Raw genomic sequence first — 7,054 nt, 5'->3', positions numbered from 1 at the left:
TAATTCAAAAATTGAATTTGTAAAACACAATTTAAAATTGAATGCAATGCTTGAAATTGAATGTTATTATTTTTTAATTTAACTTGTAACTATGATTTCAAATTCAGTTTTCTCAATTCACACTGAGCTCTTTGAGACCCAAAAAGAAAACAAGCAAAGATTAAAGGTCCCATATTATGCTCTTTTTAGCTGTTTAAAACATTTCTCAGTGGTCTTTAAAACAAGGTTATGAATTCTGTTGCAAAAAAACACAAATCCAGGCTCTGTGGAGCCTCTCCATCCTCTCAGTTTCTCCCCTCATTAACTATGCGCTGTTCTGAGTGGGCGGGGATGCTCTGATAATGAGGTGCTGCTCTGATTGGCTGCCTGATCGGCTGGGTGAGGGGGGAGGGTGCAGACGCGGAAAAACTCCAAAACTAACATGGCAGCTCCTTGTAGAAGAAAACTCTGTGACACAACATGTAAAACTGTACATGTTTGAGGCGGAATCTGTCAACCGAACAAGAGGAGGCAGGTGCCGAATTTTTACAGACATGGTTACAGCAGGATGTCTCTGACTGGTAGGTTGAAATTTCACTGTTTTCGTACTTTCTCACCGTGCGTGTGTATGTGGTTGCGTCGGCTATGTTGTCTTTCTGGATAGCCATAGCGGACAAATTTGTATCCCATAAAAACGATATCTAACGTTACCTGCCGGAGTGTCTCCCACGGTAACTGTACCGTATGGTTTGTTTGATTCATTTTTAGCCTGACTTTCACCGGTGCCGGTGGTTTGAGACTGTCTAGTAAGCTCGTCAACACAGTAGGTGTTGGTAGCTTTTAGCTGGCTACTTGGATAGCTGCTGTAATGTTATTCCATGAAGTGTATTACAATTGCTGTTGTACTGGCTAGCGATAGGAAACAAATCCACATCAGACATGATGTAGTTATTACGTTCCATTACATCAAATTGTGAAAACGCAAAAGAAGAACCCATCTGCAGTGGATACAAATATTGTCACGACACCAGCAAACATATGGTTATGTCCCATGCTATCTACCATTTGAACATATGACTCTCGTAATTTATGCCAGTGTTATTCAGCTACAGCTCAACAGTTTTAGAACTGTAGCTGAAATATTCAAAAACTGCATCTCATGGAAGCCTGCTGGTCATTCATCCTGTACATAACATCTTACCTCTTTTAGAGTTGACACCTTTATTGTTTGTCGTATGTTACATTAGTTTGTACAGTACTCACATTTACTCTGCATTGTCTGTGCTAAATGATAAACATATAATATAAACGTCATTGGCAGTGTAATGTTCTTATAAAGCTTGCAAAATTCAATAACAGTTACCCTTTGTCATTCCCTAGATTACCAGCAGAATGAATCAGCTTCAGGATCCACCTATATGCATGTGGATCATCCTGGTCTGGAGCCTGTATGTTTGAATGTGTTCTCACTACAGAATGCAATGAACATTTATAAAGCAGACTATGGGCCCTTACAGCTTAGAGGTATAGAGCAGTAAGTTTCTTTTATGCATTCTGTGCATGAATTGATTTGCCAAATAATATGGCCAACATGTGACTTTGGATAATATTGTACATGACAATAAATTTGAGTAAAATATCTGTGTGTTGTTCTACTTTATTACACATCCATGTAGAGAAACAACTGTAGCACACCTAAAAGTCTTTTAGTGACAGGGGCATCGGACAAAAGTTACTGAAAAAGTAATATAATCCCACACACACTGTCTACACTTGCATGTAAGTGTAGACAGTGTGTGTGGGGTTATATTTTTTTTTCCCTTTACATACCCATGTAAATTAAACGTGAAACCAAAAAGTAACCACAACACTTGACTGTTCATACAGAATAAAATTATTTTATTATAGAAAAGGCATTAAAAAGGCACATGTAGAAACATAACACTGCTTATGCAGGACTATAATGGGGTGCTGTTATGTTACAAAACCTAAATCTATGAGTGTACACAGGGGAGTGTTCCACTGTAGCAGTTACTGCAGTGTAGTAAAGTAGTGCAGTATCAATCACAAAAATGATTTATAATTTGATGTTTTTAGTTATCTGTTATGTATTCGTGAAACACACCCAACTACAACCTGACCTCATGCCAGATAACCAAAACAACAAAAGAAGAGACTAAGTATTCAAATGAAATATATTGACAGTATGTGTACCTTCCTCTCAGAGTCTAGCCTACAGATCCTTTGTCAGCTAGTGCTGGGGCTTTCTAGGTCAGAGTAGTGATACCAGTGTGTGTGGTGTTGTGCATATGCTGTGAGCTCCATGATGCTGCCAGCTACGTTGGGTTCAGACTGCCTCTTGATTGAACCGAGACACATGGCTGCAATGACGTCCTCCTTGGCTGGCCTGTCAGACTGGGCGCACAGGTCTTCTGGAAGGAGATCTTCAAAACCTGGCTCACATAAGGTGCAGGGTCCTGGAACACGTGATCAACTCATCGACGTAATCTGTGGAGTAACAGAAACACAGAAATCATCAGTTCCATTACAAGAGTGTACATCACATACTAGTGTGAAGCAAATTTGCAATTTTCATTTATAGATTACTTTATGACATTTGTATATTTATTGAATTTTCATATTTACAAAGTTTTGTGTGTGCAATAAAAATGTGTTGGTAAACATACTGAAAGTTTTCTCAGGCGGTCGGCTCAGACCCAGGGTCCTCCTCATCCTCTTCCTCCTCCATTAGGTCAAGACGGGTCTCCTGGATGGTCTCTTGATAGGTGGGGAGGTCAGGCTAGGTTGTGGAGGAACAAAGGGGACAGTTGAAGAGCCAACTCTGAAATCTCTGCAATCCAAAACTACATTACCACAAACTACAGCCTCAATAATTACTATGTAGTTGATCCTAAATGTCTCCACCACAGTCAAGGAAAATAGGACATTATAACCTCCAGAGAGGTAGTATTTCTTGCAGTGTCATCGTTCAGGTTTTCTAGGTTGCCACAAACCCAGCTGATTACAAGACTAGACTTACCAGACTAGGTGCAGACAGAACGTGAAATGTTACATCTCATCAACCAGTAACTCCCTTTTCACTAGCAGGGACCACGCCACAACAATATGTCATTTAAAGGTTTAATGGAAATTCAGAGGTATTGGATGTTGAGCACAAGTGAATGGATGTAAGGGGAGGGGTGAAGGTGGAAGGAGGATGTCGTGTGTTAGGCTGGTCTGGGAGGACGTACTGGAGACCGGGCGGAGGGAGACTCAGTGTGGGGGTTCCATCTCAGGCAAGTTCCCACCCGAGCTGATAACAGGCCCCCAAAAGAGTCAGATCTAGATTGAGCTGAGTTGAGTGTGAGCTTGACGGAGATCGTTAAGATTGTTGCGGATATAGGAGCGATATGCCTGAGATGACCAGCGGCCGAGGACCTGGATGGTTTGATCCGAGATGCCCAGTCTGGCTGCTGTGGATGCTGCGCCGATGCGGAAGGAATGGCTCGAATAGTGTTCTGAAGATATGCCTGAAATGTGGAGGACTCTGTGTAAATGCTTCTGGAACCAGAATCGAGTGGCCATTTTTCCTGTCTCGGTGAGAAAGAGCGGGTGTTGAGGTGATGCCTTGGTGGCATACCTAGAGCTGATGTATTTGGCCAGCGGCTCGTATGGGCTGAGATAGGAGTCGAGGCGGAAAATGTAGATAGGGAAAGAAATTCCCAGCTGATCTGTTTTACTCCTTCGGAGCGTGAATATGAGAGAGTCGGAAGTGTGGATGGTTATGTCAGATAGACTGGGATGACGAGAAGGATTATAGGCAGATGAAGTCGGGGCAAATTCGGAGCACCTCAGGAAGCCGAAAAAAGTCAGCAGGAACATGGATTCTAGGGTCAAGTCGACCATAGGGGATATGTAGCCTGAACGTAGAGAACGGATGCAGAGGCTGAGAAGGTCAGAAGTGAGTGGCAAGCGTCTGGCCGGGAGAGCAGGTTCCTGTTTGCGCAAGCCTTTGATTAACATGGTAACATGGGAATGGGAGGTAGGAGGACAATGGAGGCCAGTGACTAGTTTGAAGAAGAAGTTGATTCCTGCTAAGTAGGTCTGGATGGTGGAGGACCGGATTTTTTGGACAGAATGAGCATGGGTGATAAAATTGCAGATAGACATGACGTCCAGAGAGGGGAATGACAGCTGGTAGGTGGCGTGGTATGCCTTGAAACAATTCCAGCCAGTTAGGTAGGCTGAGAGAGTGCTTGGGGCGAGGCTGTTGAGGATAGCTTCTTGTGAAGCATTAGAGAGGTTTCCCAGCTGTGGAGCTAGTTGAATGTTGTGGCTGAAAACGGTGGGATTGGTATGGGATGAAAATCCGATTCTGGGGCCAAGTGTCTGAATTTCTGGAATGAGAAACGAGACAATGAATCAGCGATGCTGTTGTGGTGACCAGGAATGTGGGCTGCCCGGAGGATGAACTGGTGTTGAGCCGAGATTAACGTGAGTCTGCGCAGGAACTGCATGATGGCTGGAGAACGGGATCGACCTTTGTTTAGGATCTCTACGACTGCAGTGTTATCGGAGTGGATGAGTATGGACTTCCTAGACCATTCATGCCCCCAAAGAATGGCAGCTATGACAATGGGGTATAGCTCGTGAAGCGCGGATGAAGGAGAGCGGGACTCGGAGTCGAGAGATTTGAACTCTGAGGGCCAAGCAGAAGCGAATCATCTCCCTCCATAGTAGCCACCGAAACCTATGGAGGGAGCTGCGTCCGTGTAAAGTTGGATGTCCTCGGGCTGGGTGATGAAGTTGTCGTAGAAGAAGGAAATGCCGTTCCAAGAAGACAGGAAATGTTGCCACATACGCATTTCCATTTTGCAGGCATCGTCCAGATCGACTCTATCGTGGAGAGAGGGGACGGCTGCAGCTTTAGTCAGAAGGTTGGACAGGAAGGATTTTGCTTGTGGAATTATGCGAATGGCATAATTGAGATGGCCAAGGAGGGCTAGTAGCTGGCGTTTGGTGCATCTGTCTGCCAGGAGATAGTTCGACAGGAGCAGAGTGATGCGCTGTATTTTCTCTGAGGGCAGAGATGCCTGGAAGGAAATTGAGTCCAGGGTGATGCCTAAGAACTCGATGGATGTGCTCGGCCCTGAGGTTTTCTCCTCAGAAAGAGGGACACCAAGTTCTGAGAAAACTTTTGTGAGAGTAGTGAGCCCGAGGTGAGGAGGTGAGGCTGGTGGAGTGACGATGAGGAAATCGTCGAGAAGATGGAGTATGTAAGGGAGTCTGTGGTTGTTAGTCAGGATCCAGCACAGGGCTTCTGAAAGAGAGTCGAAGATCCTAGGACTGCTTCTGCAGCCGAAGGTAAGGCGCACAGAAAAATAATATGCACCTTTCCAGCCAACACCGAAAAAACGCCAGAAGTCTGGATGGATTGGCAAGACTTTGAATGCGCTGGTGATGTCTGCTTTAGAAAGCCAAGCTCCGCGTCCTGCCAAACGGATGAGGGTAATGGCATGGTCGATGGTTGCATATTGCATAGAGAAATCGGGACTAGGAATGACACTGTTGATGCTCGGAATGTGTGAACCATGTGGGGAAGACAGGTCTATTATCAACCTCTTTTTTCCGGAGTATTTCCGAGTGGCGACGCCTATTGGGCTGATGCGGAATACCGGAAAAGGAGGATTGTCGAATGGGCCTATCATGAATCCTTCCTTGACTTCCTTGGCCAATAGGGTGTCGACAGTGTGAGGTTCCGCAAGAGCGGACTGAAGGTTGTGAGAGACGTGGGAAGTATCGGGAAGTACTTACCTGGATGGAAACCATGTGTGAAGCCGTTGATGAGAAAGTGAACGAACTGTCTATCTGGATGGTTTTGTAGAGCAGTGGCAAGGACATGTACCTTAATGGGTGTGCTGAGATGCCGTGCTAGTCAGTCTGCAGGTGTGGTTGGATTGTGGGGGCAGGTACTCCTGGCGTGAGCGCCTCCGCAGAAGGAGCAGACGTGCAGGAGGCGGCAGTTGGAAAGAGTGCAGCCCAGGTGGTTGAAGTTGTTGCACACCATCCTGCCTCCCTGGTAGAGGATTGGCCTTCCCCGTTTGTCGACTCCCTTCGGCACAGGGACATTGACTGAAGGACGTATGTCCGCGGGCCTGGGAATGATGGGAGGTGGGGGTGCGGCTTGTGATAGGCGGTTGAAGACTGGGGCGTTGCGTGAGGAAGAGGGACATGAGCGAGGTGGTGGAGCACTGACTGTGCATGCTGTAGCGGGGTGGGAAGGGGCTCCGCATAACTCGCAGGAGAGGGACGTGCGGGCTGCGAAGATGCGGCAGTAAAGCTCGGAGTCGAGGGCGCCCCAGTATGTTCCCTGATTAAATTGCTGTATCCGGCCAGCTGCCTGGTTAGCAAAGTGGACGTGGTAGCTGTAAAAACCGGTCCCTCCGAAACGTAAGGCCATGTCAAGCACGATAGATAGATAATCATCTAGCTCTGATCTCCGTGCGGGAAAGGCTGAGCAGATAATGTCGCGGTAAAGTGAAAATGCAAGGGCGAATTCTGCAGGAGTTAAATCCTTTGACCTTGAAGGTAATGGGTGGCGGAGCTGCACTGAACCGAAGTTAGTCTGCATTTCCCTGGGCTGGCTAGTGTCGACAATGGAAGGCTGAAGGAGCTGGGCTAAATCTACGTAGTTACCAGTGAGTATCTGCTGACGTAATGCAGGAGAGACGGGAGAAGGGCGACAAACTGACGAAGCTGGCTGGGTGGGTGGAGCTGCTGTGGCTAGAGTGTAATTATTGGCACAGGGATAAAAAACATTTGGGTGTTGGGGAAGGGAAGGGGTGGGGATGGAGAAGGGGGGGGGGGGGAAAGGACAGACCAGTTGGAAATGAAGGAGGAGGCTGGGAATAAGCGACTTGATTAGCCTGTGGCGGGGCCCCTTGAGTTGCTGGAAGGGGCTCTTGTGCTGCCGTGTTGGCTGTGAAAGAAAAGGGGGGAGCGGAAGCCATGTTGCTGTGAGTGGCTGAAGGAAGGGTAGAGGAAGGGATGATGGGATGAAAGGATGTATGTGCAC

General features: G+C 46.7%; 1 pseudogene; it reads right to left on the bottom strand.

Moving 5' to 3' along the window:
- Positions 1-4,298: 4,298 nt before the first annotated feature.
- On the bottom strand, positions 4,299-5,880 carry LOC144539408 (uncharacterized; annotated as a pseudogene).
- Positions 5,881-7,054: the final 1,174 nt, after the last annotated feature.

Source organism: Centroberyx gerrardi, chromosome 6 (assembly GCF_048128805.1).
Source record: "Centroberyx gerrardi isolate f3 chromosome 6, fCenGer3.hap1.cur.20231027, whole genome shotgun sequence".
Classification (NCBI taxonomy): Eukaryota; Metazoa; Chordata; class Actinopteri; order Beryciformes; family Berycidae; genus Centroberyx; species Centroberyx gerrardi.
The sequence above is the reverse complement of the archived record's forward strand: the minus strand, read 5'-3'. Positions and strand labels throughout refer to the sequence as shown.